Source organism: Leptosomus discolor, chromosome 4 (assembly GCF_034619465.1).
Source record: "Leptosomus discolor isolate bLepDis1 chromosome 4, bLepDis1.hap2, whole genome shotgun sequence".
Classification (NCBI taxonomy): domain Eukaryota; kingdom Metazoa; phylum Chordata; class Aves; order Leptosomiformes; family Leptosomidae; genus Leptosomus; species Leptosomus discolor.
Genome location: NC_141394.1, coordinates 5,894,382 through 5,918,542, shown reverse-complemented (window position 1 = coordinate 5,918,542; position 24,161 = coordinate 5,894,382). Strand labels below are relative to the sequence as shown.

At 41.5% G+C, this 24,161-nt stretch overlaps 1 protein-coding gene across 2 annotated transcripts in view; it reads left to right on the top strand.

The window, feature by feature from the left end:
- AFG2A (AAA ATPase AFG2A) overlaps positions 1-24,161 on the top strand; it is a 202,632-nt gene that overhangs the window by 138,192 nt on the left and 40,279 nt on the right. The window lies entirely within an intron of this gene.

Sequence of the window (24,161 nt, the reverse complement as noted above, 5' to 3'; positions counted from 1 at the left end):
TCCAAAACGTTTGATGTGCGTGAGACTTCAACTTTATGCTGCGAAACGTAAAACGTTTTGTTGAGATTTCTACCAGTTTGTTAGAACAACTGTCACAACACAGTCACACTGCTTCTCCTTCACATGATATCCAGTCTTTCTCGTTTTCTCAGAGGCAACAGCACAGAAAAGGTCCTGCTCCTGCATTCTGACAGCTCTCTGCCTGCCTTCTGGGGGTGGCCGGGCTGGCAGGAGGCGGTAAGAGAGGATGGGATGCACTAAGGAGCTGGCCCTCATTTCTTTATATGAAAGATGGGGGTGATTCCCATACGAAGCACAGACTTTCAGCTACCCCTAGAAGTCCGTAGGTGTGGTGTGATTACCTTAATTCCTTGAGGAGGGTTTTGTGTTCTGTGATTGCCTATATGGGAATAAAATCCTTCATGCGGTATTGCGCTGTGTTCCTATCTATTTATTCTCCTTTGGCAGTCAGTATGTTTTCATCTCATCATCGTCCCTCATTATCTAGGCATTGCTGCAGGAGGAACCTCGTATTTCTGAGAAATATTCAAAGCCAATTGGCAACTGGGGCATACCGAGGTAGTTACCAGAGAAAGGTCTGGCCTCACTTAGCCAAGAGTGTGTGAGCATACGTGTAACTGGAAACATTTGTTTTCCCTCTGTTTGTGAAATTGGGGAAGGCTTATTGCCAAGAGAGGAGCATCAAACAATGTTGTAATGTCTTTTGATGTTTCTTGCTTGGTCTTAAATCATGCTCTGATGTTAATTAGTTTGGTGGGGTGGGTTTTTTTTTTTTAATCATTTAATGACTCAAGTATATAAAATAATTTTCTTTGCCTACACCAAAATATTGCAGACTGGTGAGATGCTACTTGAGGTTAGAGAGGCTATGTGAAAGCCAGGGTCTTACACAGAGTCGGCCGGTAACAAACAGAACAAGTATTGCGACAAATTCTTTCGCAGCTTTAGGGTCTATAGTACCAAATGTTGACAGGAGCTGAAAAGTGCTTTCAGTAGCTCCTAGAGAAGCAGAAGCCACCCAAGGCAAAAGGTTAAGAGGTGGCACAGGGTTTGTAAAGCCCTAGCAGCTAATACCTGTGCTCAATAACTTGCTTTTATTCTGAACCTTTCTAGTATTTCTTTCTTGACTCAAATTTACTTCCATCCTCAGAGCACTCTTTGTTTTCGTGGAGTTTTAGACTCTCTGTAACCTATTACGGAGTATTTGCGTTCAGTAAAATTTCCTTAAATAGAAAATGGCCTTTAAACAAAGAACAACGGTCATTCCACAGAACTGGTTGGTAAAAATGAAAATAAAATGAGAAAAAACACCTATGAGAGCTGAATTGTAAAACTTTGTCTTGTGACTACACAAAACAAAATTATATTTATTGAAGTTCTGGACTTTCGTTCTCTATATTTTAATATGAAAACCACCAAATCATTTGAAATACTACACCTATTTAATTCCTGTTGTTACATTAGCATCTTGCCACTAGTCAAATCTTTTAAATAGAGTTTGTTCTTGGTTCTGCTATTTGTTATATATTATAATTCATTATCCAGAGTCTAAAATTATTTTGTAGGGTAAGTGTTAAGGGGCACACAAATAAGATGGTAGTTTTATTAGTGTAAAAGCATGTAGTCCTAAATGGTTCTGGTTTTTCTTACATATTTATCTTGGCTTTGTAATGATGATGATGAGGGTATAAATAAATGTTCCAACAGTGAAGAGCAGAAAAGGGTTCATCTAAGCTAATCAGACTGATTCCCTTTATAGTCTATTGCACTTCTATAGTCAGTTAGAGATTTAAGGGTGTAAATAACACTATTTAGGTATCTTTTTTTAAGGAAAAAATATCGGTGGTGTACAGGGTGATTAGCTTGAAGACAAGTATCTATATTTAGCCAGATGGACCCCATTTCACTGTGGTTCGTTATCTGTCACTGAAGATATTTATGGTCATGACATGACAGTCTGACTTACCTTCCCCTTAAATTAGAAAAATAAATAAAATCCCTGTATTATTCTGAAGAGAAGGTTTCTTTAGGCCCTGGTCTTACATGCTTGTGCCATTGCTTCTTTCTCAATAGAGAGACAAAGCCCTTAAATGTTTTGTAGAAGACTCATCAAAATGAACACACTCCTGAGAAATACTTTGGGTTTAGCAGAGTTATTGGTTTTATTATAAGGCAGTCTATCAAGGATAACAGTTACCATCATTAATCAATTTAATATTTTAAGATCCTGTGTATAAATCTTTGGCAGGCATGATATTTTGCCTGCATGGGGAGATTATGAATTTTGAGTGTTTCACTTCTTGAAGTCTTCAAAAGCTTTAGCCTGTGTGACTTCCAAAGACTGGAAGAGAAGTGGCTTAAATATAGCTAATTATTTACTTACCTCATCAAAGGTAAGCAATACTTTTCCTTGGGGTGAGTATGTGACTCACTATACTTATCTGTATCTCTAACTTTTCCTCCGCTTACTATAATCTTTTGAATATTTCAAGTAGAGATAGTGGAATGTGAACATGCTTCCGGAGCTATCAGCTGGAAATGTCAGTGTGCTAGAAAAATAAACAAAATAAGCCTTAAAATAAGCCCAAAGCCCCAAAAACACTTTAGACACAAACTGTCAAGGGACTTACAGTTTGCAGCAGCGCGCAGAAGCGCGTATCTACCCACGATACTGTTAACATGCATGAACTATTGTTACGAACTATATGAACTATTGTTACCAACTATATGAACTATGGCTTCTTAAAACCCAATGGCATCTCTGGAGGCTACGTTTTTTATGAATGGCTGGTATTAAGGAAGGTACATATTGGGGAATGATGTGTTCCTCTTTGCACTTTTAGCAACTGTTGAGGCAGCCAAAGTGTTTGCCTGGCAGTGGGGCTGAAAAGAAGTGGGGCAAGACTCTTGGGAATGACCTACACCAGGTGCTGTGGTTCAATGAACACATATATTGCCAATTTGCCTCCCATCTTCTACTCAAAGGGATAGTTACCTTTTTTTTTAATTTAAAAGATCTCATTTATATTAATTTCAAACAGATTAAAGACAGAATTGGGTGGATTTAAAGATATTAATGTAAATGTGGGATCATCAATGGGGCTCATACAGACATTGCCCATTCTTTTAACACTGTTAACTCATGTGAAGGTAACACCTATTAACCTTGCCATGTGACAGTTTAATGAAGTCTATAGAGTCTCATTCAGTCAGCTAATTCTGAAAACAGTCTGTCTCCAGTGACAAGGCAGGATGATGCAAGCGTGCCTCCTGTCTTAGTGAAGCTGAAGTCCTAGATGATTTTTAGAATTATTATAGGTGATCCAGATAGAGCTGCCTATATTTAAAGTTGTCCAACTCCTTGTCAAATGATTCAGTTATAGGAATCTTTATACATGATGATTCTTTGAGCATTGGGACCGTTGCCTGCTTCAAGCTTTCTTCATGATAGCAAAACCACCACGTTTGTGTTTCTCAGGATAAAACTAACAGGGGAATGATCTCTCCCCCGAGTTGTTGGTTTTCACCCTACTGATATTATTGTTTGTGTTTTTTTTACTGTGGTTTGGTTGAGGAGCTCTGTCCCCCCTTGTACACTGGAGGAGAGACTTCAAACTCTTGTTAGCTGTGAACCTTTTGTTATCTTTCTGAAAGATCTGTCCAGATTTGGATAGATTTTACTTCTAGTAAACCCTGATTTCTGCGTGTATGCTAGAGGCTTGATGGAGTTTGGCAGCTAAGTTTAACAGTTGTCATTGGGTGTGATCTATTCTGGCATTGCTGACATTTTGGTTTTTCTCACCCATATCGCTCAGGGGACTGGAAGTTGAGAGTGGAGCACTCCAGAGGTGTAGGCGAAGAGAGGAGAGCAATGGCATCTGTGTAGCTGGGTATCGAGTGGCTAAACAGATTGGAGAGAACTGATGTAGAAGTCAGTGGTAAAATCAAGCAGATGGATCTTGTAACTGGTACATTAAATGTCACAAAGAATCTAGATTTCTCTGCACACTTTTGGGATCGAAACAGAGCTGTGAAACCCAAAGGCACAATGTATTCTTCATTTTCCTCTGGTGAGTGGCCCACCTAATAGACTGCTACTGCTTTATTAGCTCCAGTGATATTTCACATAAAATTCTGTATTATTCCACATGGTGGAGGGGTTTTCTACTATGTTTCCTATTCTAAAAAAATCAAATGAGAAGAATTCCCATGAATGTGTACTGTTTCCCCCCAAACAATGCTTGTAATGGGAACATTTTTCCTTTTTCATTGTATAAAGCAAGTTTGGTAATTCTGGAAAATGTTGACCTACTCTTTCATGTACAGGGGGAAAAAAAAAAAAGGGAAAAAAAAAAAGAAAAAAGCACAGAAATGAACAATACGGTTAATTCCATATGGATCTCACTTTGCATTTTCATATATAAATAGCATTATGGGCAATAGTAAATAGACTTTTAATGTGCTAGGGATTTAGCCTCCAGTATTTGGCTACCTTCCCAAGTCCTGCTTCTAATGTTGTGTCAAACTATGTAAGGATAACCCGTCATTGGATGTTATGTGTAGATGATAGCAGAAACTTCAGGGTAACATGTTTAGGCAGTAGGGAAGGTTGGGCATATTCCCTGGAGGAGTTCTAGTATGTGCTTATCAGAGGAATTTAAAGAATAGGCATTGTTATACTGCTCATCTTTCAGGTTAATTCTCATTTAAGGTTATGTAGATCAGGTCTTACTACCAAACTGCTGTGCTTTCTTTTATGAATGCCTGTGCTAAGAGACAAACGATGTTAAGGTGAAATAAGTCAAAACAGTTTTTTTTTTTCTTACAGTAAAATATTAGCAAATAGTTTCCATGTCCAAAAATTTATCAAGAATAATTTAGAAAATTTCCTGGCCTTGGCTAGCCTGGATAAAAAAAGCTAGAAATTTTAACCATTCCTATTTTTAGAGAGCCAACAGCTTAACTTTGTGTTAATAGTTCCCCTTAACATGGAAAAGACGTGATGCAGTTTCTTTATCTCACCTCAAGTTGTTGAAGTGTAGTTGAGATAGCCAGAGCCATCTGAGTGAAGAAAAACAGGTTTCATTTTCCTCTCTGTCAGATAACTTTTTGAAGATGCTCCTGTGGTAAAAAAAAGTAAGATCTGTTTTTTATATGAATAATCAGTATTTCTGATTGGTTTCTTTTAACACTAATGAGGGTTTTCTTAATTAACTGGTTGGGGTTTTTTGCGTGAGGTACCTAGTCCGCTGGAAGTACTTTGGTTTGAAAATGCAGTCACTGTGCTTGCTGGGCACTGTAGCTCAGGTGCTTCACCTTACTGCGTTGGTCAGTGCCAAGTGTCCCCAGAGCCCACACGCAGGGGCGGCGCAGCCGACCGCTGCCCCGGTGACACGGCAGCAGGGACAGCCACGGGCATCCCAAGGGACGCAGCTCGGCCAGGGCATCTGCAGAACGTGTTCCATCAAAGTTGACGGTATCCAAGCAGAAACTTCAGGGAGGCACCACATAACCATTTCTGAGTCTTTTACTTGCTTGTCTGACCCAAAAGTTCTTAGCCTAAAGCCTTCCCCAGAAAATGAAGGGACACGAAAGCCTGGGCAGCTCTAGCTGCTGGTGTTCGTTTTCGTTCACTGTCAAACTGCAGTGCTAATTATGGCAGAGCTGCTTGCGTACGTGAATCCTGTTGACGTCTGTGTCTCTTTTGACATATCTTAATGGAAGATATTCTCTCTTTACTTTCTTCTTTTTGGCTTTTTCTGTTCTCTTCTTGCTCTTCTGTTTTTCCCGCTTTTCTCTTGTTCCCTCCTCCACAAGCTGGCTCCAACTCCAGGTGCTTTTCTTCTGTGGTACAAACAGTTAGTGCTGGTTTACATTTTAGCTGCAATTCCTTGGTAAGGAAGCTCTTTAACCTGGGCTTTAATTCCCTGGGGCGGAATAAAGCTGTCTGTAATGCTTGTGTGCTGATCAGTGCGAGTTAATTTCTGAATTCTGGAATTCACTGCTGGCCAAAAGGACTCAATGACGGGATAATGAGTAAGGTTCAACCACCCAAGTTTTAGGATTTTGAGGTTACATAAACTTGCTGATTCATATAATGGAAAAGCCGCTGGCCACTCTTTAATTCCTGGGACTAGCTTCTGCTGCTGTAAATATTAGCAAAGTGCCAGAAGACGACAGTGGAGCTACACTGGTTTACAACTGCAGGCTGGGGCTTTTATGTCTTAATAAGTGTAAGTGTACGTAGTTACAGTGATCCTTGCTTTGGTAGACTCGTCAGTGAAGAATTTGGGAAGACAATGGAAGGGTGCTGTGAATAGTAATCGGAAGCAAGCTCTGAAGAAGCATAAAGATCTCTGTAGTCTAATTCCAAGAGCTGAGCAATCAGCACTCCAGTTGAGCTTGATGCATACAAACATGGTATTGCACTCATGAGTAATATATAAGCTATGTCTATTATTAAATCTCATATTAAAATTATGGCTGCTGCAGAAGAGGTTTTTGTCTTCAAAAAAACATGTGCATGATCCAGTTTCCTACTGGAAGAGCGAAAATCATAGAGATTAACAGCTACTTTTCTACTTTATACGTTTATAAATGTTGCCTAAGTGATATTCTCCCATCAGTTATAAATGGTATTTGAATAGCTTTTTTCTGAAATAATTCTCAGATTTTTAGAGCCCACTGTTAAATCAAACCATCGTTTGGAGGGATGTTTAAAAAGTGCAGTGGGTGTTTTAAGAGTGTTAGAAATCAGTATTTGGAAATCTGGTCAAGTCTTCAATTCATGGTTTTCTCTAAATATTTTACAGCTGTTTGTAGCCTCTTGTAACTGATTTTTGTTAGTTTTATTGCTGCAGTCCATTCTTGCCAAGTTTGATGTAGGCTCTGGCATACGTGGGGTGGATTTGGTGCAGGCAGCGAGTCTGTGCGAGAGCCGTGCCAGTCCAGTTCCTGCCTATGGTTCCTAATGGGACCGCTCATTAAACTCTCCTAGGAGCACTGCGGAATAAACTACATCTACGTTGCCTTTCAAATAATATATTGTAATTAATGTAAAATGACTCACAGAGAATAATTTTCTTTGATAATCATACCATTATTTAACAATAATTCCTGTGGGTTTACTTTTAAGTAGCTTCATGTGAGGACTGTATGTGCCCACAGGTACTGTTTAAAAGCTAGTTGGGTAATTAAACATTTTTGCTGTAATTGTTACCTCTTACAGCTGCTTCACTGAAATTCACGAGAGTGAAAACCTGAAGAAAAAACAGAAGGAAATACGTAATTGGAAAAAAAAAAAAATCTTTTGGGATATTCCAATAGTCTGTCTTAATTTAAAAGAAAATACTGATAGGAAGGTAAATGAATCATATCTGATACATCTTGCAATGTGTCAAGTTTTGTTTCAGCAATATGAATAGTAACATCAGCTGCATTATGATACTTTAACATCCATTTAGTATATAGTAGTTAATAGCAGTTTAAAGGACTTTTTATTTTATTCCAGGTTTATCAAGCCATAATTCAAAACCAAATGAGAAATAGTCCTTCATTTTGTTAAATTCAGTACAGTTTCGTAGTAATTACTATGAAGATAGTGGAAAAATTGCTTCTTACTGTTTTACTTTCAGTAAGGTAAATTTTGCTAATGGATCAGAACCATTTCTGCTTATTTTGTGTGCATTACTGTCTGCATGGTTCTCTAAGCAATAGTGTTTATATTGCATTCTAACAATAATTATAACAATCCCAAATCCACTTATTGGAAAATGAATTTAGTGCATTTGTAGTCTGAGTTCAAGAAAGAAAGGTGAATCATTGAGACAAGGACCAGTCTCTTCATAGACCTCCATAGACGGAGATGTGTCGACGTGGCCTTTCGTCAAATAAAAGTATTTTCACTTTGAATTCACTGGCAATTTTTTCTGGGTGTGTGTTACCTACTTCCAATATGTATTTTACCTGAAACTGGCCCTTTCTTTGCGAAGGACATGTCAGATGTGATACTGAAATATCAACTAAACAAATAATTGGAAGAACTTTCAGGACTTGGCCATTAGCTATTGTATTCCTGTGCTCAGCAAACTCTTTCAAGTCCCGCTTCCATACTTGATTTAAAAGGACACACAAGGGCATAGCTGCAACTAAGAGTATCCCTCTGGTCCCTGTGCTTCGCCCCCCTCCATCTCCTTTGTTAAAAACGTCTCCCATCTAAGGTAGATCTGCACAGCCAACGTGTGGTGGGTTAAATGTCCCATTCCACTGGTGGGCTCTGACCGGGCTGTGCATCGTGTGAAGGTGGCATGGGCCCAGATACAGCCCTGAGGCCTGCTGGAGCGCAGGGAAGGGGCAGGGCCCTGCATCACCCGACGGCTGAACCGGCCACTGAAGTAAGAGACCATCTTATTGATATTAATCACGTTTCTGTCACGTAGACGAAGGCAGGGATGCGGCTTGTTTCCATTCAGCCTGGCTGAGCAGGTTTATGGATAAGGAACTGAGAAGAGCTCCGCTTGGGCAGGAGGAGGGAAATGGTGAAACCCAAGGAATTCGTAAACAGGTGAAGCCTGGTGTTTGAGAGGACACTTCAGAGCTCCCTGAACTTCTGCAAATAAATGTCATCTTCTCTTTGGTTAAATGCACACAGCTGTAGCCAAACGGGCTTTTGCCCTTAGGGCTGCATTGATGTAAGGAAATAAAACATGAAGTACCGTGCAACAGGAGCAGGCTCTGCGTTGTGTGCAAGGACTTTGAGGATTTTTCTGGAAGCATTTCCGATGTGCAGAGTGGGATAAAAAGAGCAGTGTTAATACTGAGATTCATTTGCACCATCCCCGCCTCCCCGCTCTGGAGTTTTTTGTCTGTGGGTGTTTGTGCTCTCAGAGAGACCGAAGGCTTGTCACGTTGGCTAATAAATCTTCAGGAATTCTGAAACCCTATGAGTTATGAAACACTCATGTTGGTCTATACGCAGATGTACCAGAAATGAGTATAAAGTCTGCGGAGATTTTGAGTCCTGCCGTTGCTGGAGACTGTTGGTGCTGCTGAGGGAGTTCTCCAGTGCAGACCCCTACACCTATCTGTGTAGGTTATTGTAGTGTGGCATTGTTTTGGTTCGCTTACTTTTGAATGCTGGCGGTTTTGTAGTTATGGTTTAAGAACGGGAGGTTTCTGAGTCTTTAAACTGTGTTCTCTGTTATAGAAGTATTGTTTTTAAAACATCAGCCTTCAGAAGAGAGATGCTAAGTAAAGTGTATTTGCAAAGGGAGATTTGAGTCGGGCATCAACAACTGAATTCTAACTTACCTTGAGCAGATGAGAAGTTGTGGTTGCCTGAAAATCTGACAGTCATAATCCCCAACTCTGTCTGGGGAACAATTTATTTCAGCTTGCATTTTAATTATCTTCATTTTTGTGTTTAACAAAATGGTGTTTGATTCATTGTCAGCACCCTTGTGACAGAAATTAGAGCACCGAGAAATCTCTTTAGTAATTCCTATTAAAAAGCAAAGTGTTTCCTGTTTCTGCATTGAAAAAATGGTAGAAGTGCAGATGATGATTAAAAGAGTAAGTGCTGGGAAATGTCATCGTGTGCTTTGCATAAATATATATATATATGTGTGTGTGTGTGTGTGTATAGGAACCTTCTCTCAAGAGATCTTCTTAGTACGTTGTTTAGTTGTAAAGTTTCAAGAAGTGGAGCTTCTGCCATTCAGTCTAGAAAGGTGCTCCATAGCCAAGTAAGTTTTGTTGCCTGGAAGCCTACAGTAAAAAGGTGTCATGTCTAGCCGAAATTCCAGCAGTGCCAGGCTTTTCAAAATTTGGAAAGAAGGTCCAGTCCTTTGAAAAGGAAGATGAAGAAAAGAAACCCTTTCCTTCATTTGAGTCAAATATCTTATGAATAAATTTCAGCAATTTCATGTTAGCCTGATCCATCTTCACATATAAAGTCCACTTGAAGGATAGGGAGGCTTCCCACAATGGTATTTCACTATTTTTCAGTTGTGGCCCTGTTTTTCTCCAGGAATCCCACTTCTATCAGGTTCACAATTTCAGGTATCGGGACCATGGCCTTAGTTCACTAATTTCAGTAGTTTTGAAGCTTTTAGTGTTAGAAATGTAGCTACTAAGGTGAACTAGGGTTTTGGTTTGGTTTTTTATTCTCCTTTGGTTCCTTTGATAAATCCAAACCCTAGAGCTTATGAGTTGTCCATATTCAAAGGCAACTGTTCCTATTTTCTCTTCATTAGAGGGCAGTTTTGGGTACTGATGTCCCTGTGAAGTAAGTTAATCTAAATTGCAAATGTCTGGATACAGTTCCTGCAATTTGCAAATGCTTTGGGAAATCCAGACCAACAGAAAATAGAGCTGGGTGTCTCTTTACAAGCCACATTGCCCTTGGGCAACATCAAGCTCAGGGCACATTATTCCTAGACTGTATCCTGAACTGTGCTGTTGTCTATCTTAAATGATACGTTGCATGCCTGCATGGCACCTTGAGTGTATTACTACAGAAAGACAGATGGAGTACTCAAACAGTTATGTTAAATTGACTACAGTTCAAATCTATTTCTAATCAGTGACTAGAGCCCATGATAAATCTAGTAGTTCAAAGTGACTCCCAAGGAAGTCACTTGGGAAGCCTTCAGGGTCAATCACCGGTAAATTCTGGGAAGACCTTAGCTATGAACACTGAAGATATTTCCCGTTTCCACTTTGCATGTGAGCAGTAACTTACCAGTGAAGTTGACAGGAAAAACACAGTGCTGCTTTTAAAAGATGGTGCAATCAAGTGTTTTTTTCCACTTGACCTAATATGTTACAGTTCCCCAGTGCTGAAGAGTGGGATTCTGTGACACTGGTAACAGGATGGGACTGAAATGACTTCTCACTATATTAGCTGAGAAAACGTACAGCTGGGGTGTGGCAATAACTTAGTAATTTCAAATAGAAATACTTGAAAGTTTCCAAAATTTGTATTCCATAAGGAGAGTAGGCTTGTTCAGCTAGAAAGCTCACGTGTATTTGGACACCTGTAAACTGAAGAAGAGTAAAACTCCCACAACACTGCACAAGAAAGGCTGTCTGAACAGATTTACCTCAGGAGCTCAGTGTGGCTTGTTTTGGTCCTTTCTGCCTGACAGCTTCCTAGCTGACACAATAAATGCAGCTTTCCAGACATTCAACTATTAATAAATCATAGTTGGGTTTTACATGTAAAAGTTGTGAAAATTATGCAAATTAACAGTTCAAACATACCCTTTCAGGGGGGGGAAAACAATTTCTATAAATTATACTGCAAGTAAATGCAGTATAAAACAAGAAGAGAGATACATTGATGACCTTATCAAAGAAGCATAAACAAGTGTTAAAAATGTGAGAGGAAAAAACTTTGCCAGCACATGTTTCTACACTTCCGGAGGCCTACTAAGGAAAAACCCAAATCTTCATAACAAAAAGGGAAGGAAATAGGCAATAGGAATACTAAACAGCCAAGCATTGCAGTAATCTATCAGTCTTAGCAAGTCAGTGATCTATAAGCAAATAAATGATCTATAAATAAGTGATATCATCACAAAGCTCACAGCATAAAGGGAAGGACTTGATACAAAAGGAAGAAACGAGGAAAGGTATAAATGAATGCAGCCCCACAAAATGAAAAAAGCCATTGGTAAAAGTGGGTTTTTTGAAGTGTAGAGTCAGTAGGAAAAAGTGTAACTGAGGAGAGAAAAACAAAAAAAGAAAAAAAAAAAAAAGGAGGAGAAATTAAAGGTGACCTGAACCACTGTAGTAATTGGTATGATGGTGTGATTTTTGGTTGGTAGAAAAGTCTTCTCCTGTGCTGTTTCAGGCAAATAAAGGGATCAGTTAAAGTTCAGTACAACAGAAGAACATGTGCTGATCAGATTTAATCCTCACCATAACTCAACACTCATTTGAAATACCTCCCCCAATGTTTTATAACCTAGATTATACTCATAGATTTAAAAATAATATTTCTCTGTGTCCATCAGGATTGAGTCTGTAATATCTTGAAATGACAGGGTATGTTAAGAGAAGTAATTGCCTCATCAAGGCTTTAGTTCAAGGTGCAGCTTACTTGATGAAAGTACACATTGACAGGCTGAACACTCCTTTATGCAGACAATGGTGTCAAGTAAAGGTGCAATCTTTTACCTCTGCTGTTTGGAGCCACTGTTCATTTAAGTGGGAAAGAGTGGGAGAGAAAAAGTTGACTTGGGTAGAACATGCATTATGTTACTTAACAGAAACCACAGCTGGGTTGTTTTCTAGGTAACCTAGAACCGAGAGACCAACAGACACTCATTCATTAAAGACAGAAAGAAAGAAAAAAAAAAAAAAAAGCTAAGTTAAAAACCAAATAGACATAATGAGAACCACAGTGATTTTCGACTCTGATAATGTGATACAAAAACAAGCTCTATGCAAAACAGGCGTCTTCACATTGCGTGGCCGTAAGATGTGAATGAACAGGACGTCCAGAAAGAAATAGTGTAGTACATCAGTGAGGCAGCAGCTGCGTTTACCAGCATAAAGAAGATTTAGGTGTTGATAATCCACAATTTAAAACCAATCTATGAGTCTTTCACTGAAATTTTGTTTCCACCTTAACAGTTGGATGTGAAAGCTGGAAATCCACCAAAGGTACAGACGTCTAAAAGCTTTTGAAAGTAAATGCCTTGGGGAAGTAGTAGGCATTAAATGGAGTGAATTTATAACAAATACTGAGATTCATCAGGGAGTTGAACAAGTCTTAATCTCCTAAATTATGCAGAAATGAAGATGGAAATATCTAGGATATGTGGTAAGAATGAAGCCAGATCTGATGCCAGACTGTCTGCCATGGCAGGAATGCCTTCAGGCTGACTTGTAGAACATGTAGAAGGGGCTGACCAAAATAATTCCTCCATTGAAAAGTGCTTAGAGATGGAAACATCACAGGTGACTTCACAAAGGAGGGGACAGTCAAGGAGAAAGCCAGATGGACAGCAGTCAGCAGTCTCTTGCGTATGTTTGAAAGAACTCTTGGCAGTGTAGGGAAAAAATGTGAGTTGGGTGGCACCAAAGGTTTTCATCTAGTATTTCCCCATGTATTAGGGGCTATAAACACTTGCAGACCTGTAAAATGATTTCAAGACTTTTATCAGCACCACTCCAGGCCTAATGACTAGAAAATACGTATTTTAATCCTAGACTCCAAGCTCTGTCTGTCACTTGCAAGTGGCAGCTGCAGTAAGCGCTGTAATTTATGTAAACTCAGCACCACCCACAAGTTTCTAAGATCAACACATCAAGTGGTTTCTGCTGGTATGAGGGAGAAAACCACCAGGTTGTCTTCCTGCATCCGGGTGGAGGAAGTCAGTGATTGTCTGCTTGCAATAATAAGAGAAGGCATGTCTGCTGGGGCCTTTTCTTCAAGCAGAGTATCTTGGCTTCTGACCCAGCCACTGCACTGCTGTTCTTAATTAGCCTGTGTCTTGACTATATTAATATCCTGGCATGTAGCTATCTGGGATTTTATAGTCAAGCGTGCAGTTCTTCAGTATTACCAGCGCTTTCTCAAATCTCTGGAACAGTGTCACCTGCGCTATTACGCTGGTGGCATCCTCAGTGGCTATATCTGGTTGTTCCCAAATGGTCTTCTTCCCTGATATGCAGAAGGGCTCCTTAGCTGCATGGCCATGGTTGGAGGCTCCTGTTGTGTGTCTGCTGCTAGATGTCCTGCATCTAGGGGTGCTTCGCTGCGCACGCATCACTTCGCGCATGCTGGTTAGAGGCTTCTTTCCTACTGTGTATACTTATCTGTTCCTTTTTTTCTCCTCATTTATAACTAAGGAAATTATTAAGAGTGTATTTTTGGAAAGAGGGAGAGGGCTTCATTGGTGTTCAGGCATCTAGACTGCCAGGTAGTAAGTTAAAAACCTATAGCGTGTCTTCTGGTTGTTCCTATATCAAAAGTATGGTTGGGATTCGGTGGTGTGAACAGAGGTATCCGTCCTATTTGTTCTGCTCAGCAGGCTCCTGCTGGCCAGCAGCTGTCCCCTCGGGAGGGAGAAATCCTCATTGGTGATACCTGCCAGCCTCAGGGAGATATCAGAGATACCTTAGCTGGTCTCAAATGGTATCGGCAACTGCATTGTACCCTGTACCTGTTAGTTACAAAGGGGTAGGAGGGCTGTACGTCCCAAAGAGAGGGGTTTAAACCAGGGTTTGTTTGTTTCACTGCCTGGCTTTTTGGAATACAAGACTCAGGACAGATTTTTTTAAAAGGTGAGACCACCTTGGTTTCCAGTTTCAAGGACAAATGAATGATATTTCTTATACTGTGCCTTTATTCTCTCTCTGAGTTGAATGACTTTACCTTACAGTTATTGTGACCACTATCTACTTCGTTGCTTCAAATGGTCTTCCAGAACTATGGTAACCAAATAAGATCTTTCAAATAATGAAAACCAGAGACTATTTTTTTTCTGCCAGTGTTGGCTGTAACGACAGAAAGTCATTGATGTCCTTTTGAAACTATTTCTGAGTTCTTTCCTTGATGTTGCCTACCGCTTTGCCGATCCCTTCTTTCTTTAGAAGCAGCTTGTTTCACATCCCTGGTTGTTCCATGAACATTTCTTTCACACTTTGTGCGTCTGTAGTTCGTTAGACAGGTCTGTAAAGTTTGGTCACAAGCCAGGTAAAGTCATCAAGATTTTTGTGGTAGGGTAGACACTGAAGTAACCAGGTGTAAGCAATACAGGAACTGATATGACAAAAGGTGATGTAAAATGGATCATGCAGCTTTACAAATACATCTTCTTGCGTGCAGCACAATTTTATTGCTGTTTGTCACACACTGAAGTATTTGGTCTCGAAGTGTGAGCATGCCTTGTTAATGAATCCTGTGAAAACAGAACGTAGGAGATGAAAAACTGTTACAAGGCAGGTCCTGATGGAGCTGACCTGCTGTGGATTTTTGTCATTTGAGGCTAAGTTGTCTCTCTGGAAGGAATCTCATCCCGGGCTGGTAATTCAATCAGTCAGAGCAATGATAATATAAAGGCATAGCTTATATATGGAAAATACTGTATTATGTGGTAGATCATTGTTACAGCATTCAAAAGCTTCTGAAGAGAATTGTAACAATTTGGCCGGAGTTCAAAATCCTCTTTCCTACAAGGAACAGGTTTGGTGGTTTGTTTTTTTTTTCTCTAACATGTCATTTTGAGGTTACATGGTAACATCTGTCAGAGCTATGCTAACCTCTGTCATCCAGCTGTTATAATTGTGGTGTTTTCCTTCCTTTTCCTTCTCTTTCCTCTCCTTTATGCTTTCCTTTTCGCCTCCCTTGGAAAAAAACAAAACAAAACAAAAACAAACAAACCCAACAAAACCCACCTCCTTTTATACTGAAACTTCAGGTGGAATGAAGTGGTTATAAAAGCATCTGTCAACACAGGACTAGTTTGCCAAGCTAAGTATTTGGGTTGGAAATCATGCCTTCCCAACTGCTTGAAAACAGGAAGTATCTCTGTTAAGTGATGGATAGCTCTACTTTGCTGAGAGGAAGAAAAGGCTTTTTTTCTTTTTTTTTCTTTTTTTTTTTTCTTTTTTCTTTCTTTTTTGCCTCTGGGCTAATAAATGGGTTCTGCAGTTGCTCCATATATGTAAAGAAAGACTTCTATAGAAATATCTATATGGGGGCACACGTCTATGCGTGTGGAGATGTATGTGTGTGTATGAATACACAAACTAAAAAAAAAACAAAACAAAACAAAAACCCAACAAAAAACAACAACCCACAAACCAACAAAACCAACAATCCACTTTGTACATGATCGGTCCCTGTCAGAAGCCAGCCCAGGCACATCTTATCCCAGTGATTCCTGTAAAGCTCTCAAAATCTGTCAGAAACAGCCTGCAGGATTGCAACGGCTCCTGGGTGATTAATTGCCAAAAGAGTCTGGTTCCAGGTTCCATTACATGTAATTGTTATCTTTTCTAAAGGGGTTCTTTTATTAAACTCTGCTCCCGCCTGCCCCCCCCTCCCCCCCCCCAAAAAAAAAAAGGAAAAGAAAAAAAAAACCTGACATTCCTGAGGTTTCGCACCTCTTAGACAGGAGCATGGAGGACTCTCTTATGTAAACACACACTGAAGAGGGTGTGTTACGTTGTTTATTAGCTGATGATAGATTTTTTTTTTTTCCTTCAGTTAATTTTAGCTTTACTAAAAATCACTTTATTGGAAATGGGGGAGGAAGAGCTGCATAGCCTTTGAAGGATCAAATCACATCAAAACCTCTCTGTGAGACCCAGCAAGTGGCAAAGGTCTGGATTGCTTCTGCTCCTTAATAAAATGGCAGGAAAACAGCCAAAAATGGGAAACATCCTTTGTCCACGTGCTCAGATGGGATATGGGGAGAGAACAAGAACTTGTGTTTGAAATCCCCCTTGCAAAGGAAGCCAGTGCCGCAGCCCTGGGCTGAGACTCTGCCACTCAGCACGGGCACAAGGAGAGGACGGCGCAGCTGCAGCCTGAACGAGCAGAGAAAGGAAGGTCTTTGTGCCTCAAAGATGTGTGTTTGAGTGTCCTGAAAGTAGAGACAGATTGTAGAGAAGCTGCTGAATTGCTTCGTTTTTTTTCTGAGACCCTATTCACAAAGCAGAGGGGAGGAGAGCCTGATTCCCTGTCAATGCCTCCGTGTCTTTGAGTACGTGTAAGAGGCTTGATTTGGAGCTGAATTTCTGTGGTGCCAAACTGGAGTGTCTGGAATTGTATCAGTAGGGTTGCTTGGATTTGCACTGCTTTTACTGCATTGAAAATGTGCAGTGTTACTGACAGGTCTAGACTTTTATAGATGGAGGCCTGGGCAAAGCTTGGCTCCCAATGAGCACTGTAGTGATTTGTGCCAACTGGCCAATTTAACTGTTTGAAATATCAGGGGAAAAAAGCATGGAGATAATGGTTATGCAGCTGTGGAGTATCTGCCTGCAGATGTTTCTGCCAAGAGAAGTGATTGAAACTCAGTTTCTTGAGATATTTTAATCCTCTCTGAACAAAACCACATAAAAACGTGCTCTGGTGTTGTCTGCATGGGCCAAGGAGCACATTGTTCCTCACAGTTGTCTTTACATGGTCTCATTGCTGCAACAAAACAAGTCTCCTCAAGTCTTCTTTCTCCACAATTCCCCTTGAATTGGTTATATTAATCGAACTCTGTCAGCGGCAGGACTGTGATGTACGCCAGCTGGGACAATGATGTTACTCCGATTAAAAAGATGGGAATATTTTTCTGCATCCAGCTTTGTGCAGGTTTGGAATTGCAAACCTGGCTTCTTACAGTTTTTCTCCTTCTGCATCCACAAACAGTTTCTTTAGGCAGCAGAGAGGCGGTAACCCCACCACCCATCCCTCTTCTCTGCTGCCCCTTCTCCACACATCACCATTGGCTGCCGTCTGGCACAGGAGGGCAGCCTGTGGTGCAGGAGGGACCGTGGGATGCGAGCTTAGGAAGAGGCAGGAGGGCACAGCAGCCTCTTCCCTGAGCTGTATAGGCAAGATAAGGGACTTGAATAATTGTTGGTGCTACCTGTTTGGTGCCATATCCCCAAAGGCAGAGACACAGCTACCCTCCAGCCTGGATCACCCCGAAACCCCGCGGTTTGGCAGCAAGGCGAGGGCTGTGGTGCACATGCCGGACCGCGGGCAGCACCGCTGGGTGCTGGCCATGCGGTGGGCACCGTGTGGTGGTAGCACAGTGGTGGTGGTGGTGGTTAGGGACTCAGCCCACAGTGGGACCTCATCCATGCCTGACAGCAGGCGTCAGGGAAAGAAAACAAAATCAAAAGCAGCTCCGAATGCTTTGGCCATGTGGAGGCTCGATATGCTTTCACATCCACTCTGGAAGTTTTTGCTTTCTTGAAGTACTTTTAGCGCTGCCTATTTATAACTTACTTATTTAAGTAACGCTCATATCTGTTTAAAATCACCACCATTAGTGGAGATGACTGATTTGCTGTGAAACATGCAGAGGTGGTGTACATCATTCAAGCAAGTCACGCCAATGGTTTCTGTTGAGTTAAGGCAGTTCTTTCCCCAGGTTTCATTTTATAAGGAAAGATGAATTTGTTATTTTTCTGCATACTGGAACTGTAGTGTAAACTGTGTTTTGCTGTGATGACTAAGAGACTGATCTGTAGTGACAGCTGAAGTGTTAGTTCCTGTTGGTAGCTGGCAAAGACAGCAATTCCAGAAGATACATTGAATTAGACGGAAAAGTTTCCCTCTGTTGATGAGACGACCTGGAAATGGGTAAAAATCGGTGGTTGAAGGAAAAGGATTAACTAACGATAGTAAACCTGGAGGATAAGCAAAGCGAGTAGACGAATCCTGTGCAAGCAGGGGCGTTTGACTGCTTAGCAGTGGAGGACAGATTGCATTCTTATTTCTCGGACGGTTAACTCTCTGTATCGCTTCATCTTGGTTTGGACTCGGATGACATAAACTGTCTCCCTGTTGAAGTTGCTTTACTGTTTGTCGGCGTATCAAATCACGTGTTTGTTCTCTGCCTTTAATTAGTTCTTCTGGTTAATGCCTAAGTAAAACGTTCCCGCTGTGCTCGCTGCCACTCGACAGTGCGCATTCTTCCTGAACACCTGCTGTCAAACCTATCATGTCTTTTCTTGTCAGCTTGCACAATGCTCCAGGTCTTGAGCAAGACTGACATGATGGAAGGGTTGTACAGCCTGGCTTTTAGAAATCTGTGTGGAAGGTGAAGTCTTTGCGTAGGGACTGATAATGGGAGACTGCAACATTTTGTAGGAGCGAGTTTCCAGCAGTGTCTAATAAAATTCTGTTTGCAAATGCATTTTTTTTTGAAGTAGTGGGTATACTGTAGGTTAAAGAAGCAAACTGCTCCACCCTGAGAGGAATCGTAAATGTTGTGTAACGGCAACAGAGAGTAATCTGCACAAATCTTGGGAGAAGTACAAGGGTGGTGACCAGCAAACAAGTCATCAAAGAGGGGAGCTGGTTAGAGGTGTTGGCACGTGCTGCTGGTGGTGACAGACGTTGGCACAGAAGGAAGAAGGTGGTGAGGAGGAAGAGTGTGGGGAAAGGGGCTCTTGGCAAGGAAAAAAACAAGCAGTATCGCTTGATTCAGGAGCCTGTAATTACAAGACTCCAGCCTTGTGACACAGAAAATAAGCGTGTCACCTGAAACAGAGGAATTTGAGGTTGCCTCCTGAAGCAGCTCATGCCAGATGGAGGGGGGATAAAAAACCTTGTGGAACAATAAAATTTAGCTCTCCGCTGGACTGTGGTTTTTAAGCCCTTAATAGTGACCCCTCACTACCTTCTAATTTTAGTAATTAATCCATGGTTGCAAAAAGCCTGCAGTAGCCTGTCTAGCAAACAGGATGGATGAGCTTCCCATGCTTGAAACTTTCAAAGATCCTAAAATGCCAGGTGCTTCCTGGTCTGTTGGTTTGGGAGCATGACCTGCTCTGGCACAGAGTGAGAAAGAAAATAGCAGGCACCGAGGTGAGCCTCAAAAGCGTAGGAGAAGCACCTTTAGGGGAGCTGACCTCACCCCTGCAAGAGATAAATGTGATGGCACAAGAAAGCCCTTTCATTGTTGCTAGCAGATTCGCTTCCTCAGCCGATCTTTTACTTTTTGCTTTCCACGCTTGCAACACATCTGTCCTGACAGGGGAGCAAAACCACTGAAAGGATCTCACAAACAGTTTTTGCTTGCACGGACTACAGGGAGACTGTGACTGACTTTAAAATGCTTTAGATATGTTCAAATACTTGAACAAAAACAAAACACATTATGAAATTAGATTACAAAATAGAACAGAATCATAGAATCATTTCGGTTGGAAAAGACCTTTAAGAGCATCAGGTCCAACTACAGAGTACCTCTCATATTCGGGAGTCCATGTAAGCAGGGACCACAACGCATAAATAGCGATTGTTAATTTAAGTTGGAAGGATTTAGTTACAAATGAAACCGATTGTTCTGTTATTTCCAGTCCTCTCACTTTCATCTGTAGACTAATCCCAATGGACTCCAAAGGCAGGATTAAACTTTTAGTTGCATTTTTTAGGTTCTGCATTAAAAGAAACGTATTTACTTGAAAGGCAGTGTCTTAAATTTAGTATAAAAATCTGTTCCTACTTGTGGAGATTGATTGCAGCAGAGAACATGCAGTAACATTGATTCTCCAGATGAACTTCGTTACCTGCTGAACCTACTTGCTTTCTCTTACGCACCTCAATACGCCGTTTACTGTGCAGCTATGTTTTGCTATGCGAGTTACATTTTGGTAATGAGAATTTTGTCAGTTTGCCACATTTTTGGGGGGAATTACTTCCCCCCCCCCCTTAATGTCAGGTTACCGTCTTGCACTGTTTATGTATGATGTTGTGTTTTAAGATCTGATTAAGAATGATTTTGATGAGTTAGGCATGGCTATAGAAGTATGTCAGTAGGAAAGCTATTTTTTCTATCCAGCAGAAAGCTCATCACCTGGGTATGCTTCCGTCAGTGTTATAATTCTGCATTGTTTGACAGGGTAGTTCTTGAAATGGCCAAGTGTCCTTTGAAAAAGCTAACTAAAGGTGGATGCTTTAAAAAAAAAAAAAAAAAAAAAGGAAAATGAAAAGAGAAGGAAGAAAATTAGCAAAGCCCTAAGGTTAATTCTAGTCCATTCTTAACAGGAACCACAAATATTTTGCTGGCTTTACCTATTTAAGTTTTCTTTCCTGTAATAATTATCTTCATAATTGGACACAAAATACACATTTTTGAACAAGCTATCTTTTCCAGTGATATATTTTGAAATAATAGGCTATTTTAATTACCAAAGTATTTAAACATTTCTTTTTGAAAGGGGAGCAGTTTCTTCTTGAGTAAAATATGTGTTTGCTATTGATGAGATTATGTATCACCTGGCGATTATCCCACTTTCCTAGCACTCCCCTGAAGAATATTGTATTTGTGTACCACTAGTAACCTTTCAGTGCATGTGCACTTAGACCCCTTTTGTAGCTGTTGTGGCAACAACAGAAAAAAAATACATAAACTTGCAAAAGAATTGCTTAGTGGTATGAAGTATTCTGGTTTCTACCAAAACCCCAATTACTTAATTTTGTGCCCTTCCTGGCCTACATAAATTATGCAACCCTCACATCTCAACATCAGTGAATTATGTAGCTCTGCACACACATCAATTAATTTTGGCCCCATCAACTTCCCACCTTCTGTGTGCTCCTAGCCTCAAATCAGTTTTGCATCTCCCAGCCGCGAGCGGTTAATTTTGTACTCCCGGCAGCTCGTATCTGCCTGAACCTGCAGCCCGGCTTCAACTCTTCACCCTCCCCCACCTGCCTTTCCTCCTGCTCAGCCAAGCCACCGCCTTCTCCTGCTGAATTCCTCCTCCTCCTCCTCCTCCTCCAGCTCGGCAGCAAGGATCAGTCCCAGACAGCTTCACCTCCCGCCTCACCAACGGGTCAGTGTCAGATCCCAATGCACCCCGCGGGCAGCGGGGCTGGTCCGGAGGTGACCTGGGTGTCCTTATCGCTCTCCTCGTGGTTTTCAAAGTGAAAATCGCAATACTGAAGCTCCATCTTCTGGAATGGCCTGCGAAAGTCATGGCACGCTTGGAGCAACCACCTCCAAAACCCTTCCCGTGGGGAAGCCTGCATCACGCAACACCCCCCTGAGAAGAGAAATAGCTCCTGGGTCTGTAAAGAAAGCGGCGTTGAGGAAAAAGGTGATGCCAGCAGCCGTCAAACTCAGCACTGCTGCCAGCAGCAGAAGTAAGCGTGACCTGGGCCTTGGTGTTAAAGCTGACACTGCTGCTGCAGGCGTCCACATCAAACGCCACAGCAGGCTTCTCTAAGCAGCCCAGAAAGAGCTCATTTTCCTCCAGAGGAAACTTCAGTGTGCAACAACATCAAGAGGTCCATCTTGTTCCCTTATTGCTGACCTCTATGTGCAGCTCAGTTCTGAAATCCTGAATTATTTTGGCCAAAAAGGAAAAGTATCTCCATGAGAAATATGCAGAGACCAGGAGCCTGAGAGAGCAACGTGCTGTTGCTCTCCCATTGCTTTCAGAGCAGCGAGCAGCAGAGCAGCTCTGCAGCCCACCTACGGCCTCTCACCAGGGATTTGCCCTCCAGTCACGGAGGATGGGTCAAGGCAGGCCCCTTCCTCACTCTCTCCCTCTACTTTTAGTTCCTCAGGAGTTTAGAGGGGAGGGGGCCGGCAGCTTGCCAAAGGGACAAGGGTGGTGACAGCAGAGCGAGGAGCAGTTGGGCTATGCCCAGGGTCACCACGTTTCCCGTGTGGCTGACTGTCAGGAGGGCTGGTGGAGACCAGCTCTCAGTTCAATCTGCTTTTCTCTGCAGGGGCTGGAAGGAATTTGACTCTTTGCTCAAATGAGGTTACAGAATATTTTCTCCCCTCTCCTTTTTGTCTATGTCTATTTAAGCAGCAAGCGCTGCAGAGACTGACTTGTGCTTTTTTTGTACCGTTCCCAGCACATCTGGCTGTCTTGGATAAGGTCCCTGGGCCTGATTGTAGCAAAAAGTAGTGATAGCGTGTTTAAAACTTGGGCCTCCAACTATGACTATATATAAAACACAAAGCATTTGGGACAAACTGGAGGAAATAAAAAGTTTTAGTAACTGAGAAAAAAAAAAAAAAAAAAATCTATTCACTCTTTTACCTCTGCAGTTGTGCTTTGCGAGCGTGGGTGCTCCGTCATGTTAGAAGGCTGTATCTCAGAACTGAAAGCCGATACAACACAAGGGAGTGCTTGCTCCCAGCTGATTGGCATCAAGATTTTTTTTCCTGTCCCACTTGCACAGCAGCCGTGGTCATTCATCAGTGTGAAGCTAAGCTGGCTCTAGAAAATGTTCTAATTATCTAGGCGTCCTGATTAAACCTGCCTTGATTTAAAAGAGGCGCACCACCGTACTCGTGTGAACGTTTCTTGTTTCTTCTAAATAATAGAAGTAGCTATGGGCATTTCCTTAAAAGCATGCAGAACACAATTGCAGTATAATTCCTCTCCCTCCAAGCCTAGTCTTGAAACATGCAAATTTCTCTTTCAAGTGTGTTGGCAAAAAATGGCAATATCCTGATACACATGTGATTTAGACACCGAATTACACACCGGTGGAGTTATCATCAGTGAGTTGAGCTCTTTGGTGAATATATCAAGAGTGCTGTGGAAAGTAGCACAGCCTGCTGAGGAAATGTCAGTGTATGGCTTGCTTCTCACTCTCTTCTGTAGGGATCCAGTGTTGGCTGCTGCCAGGGACAGGGTACTGGGCTGGATACGGACCTTTAATCTTCCCAGTACAGCCTTGCTATATCCTTACATAGCTCCATGCAGCACACCGCAGTGCCGTGCGCTTTCTGCTGAGCGTTTTCATGTTCTGTTTTAAAAATAACAAGACATCTCTTAACATTCAGGATACATTTTTCCACTCTGAAGCACCACAACAGTCTTTTTAAAGAAACTCTAGGAAGGGTGTTAACTTGATCAATGCTGTGCAGGAAGGAAAGCTCTTTCCTACTATTTTTTCAGCATGACTTTCACTGACATGATCGGGCTGGGAAAAGACTTATTGGCTGACAGCCCAGGACAGCCATGCAATATCTCTAGTCATCTGGAACTCAAACTACTCTGCCCAAGGGAGAACCATAACATAAAAACAATTTAGGTTACATGCTGAATCTTATAAACATTGTTCAGTTTTTAAAAAATAGTTTAAATACTATTTATGTGCATTTGCTGTGCACCGGGGGTTTTTTTGGGGTGTTTTTTTTTTAATTTCAAATGTTAAGAAAGGCTGGGACGGGTTTTGCTTTTCTACTGTAGGTGGATTTCAAAAATCTTGGAGATTTTTAGAAATACAGAGAAATGAGCTTCCTCTCTTCTCAGAAATTTAACAGCTTGGCTGCTTCTGCGTGTCGGATATAGTTGTTTTATATATAGATAACGTTTACTTTTTGACCCTGTCCAGAAAGCAGAGAGGCACAGAAACGTGGATTGGAGGGAGCTTCCAGAGGCCCTGCGGTCCCCCTCCTGCACAGCGCAGGACTATCACCAGC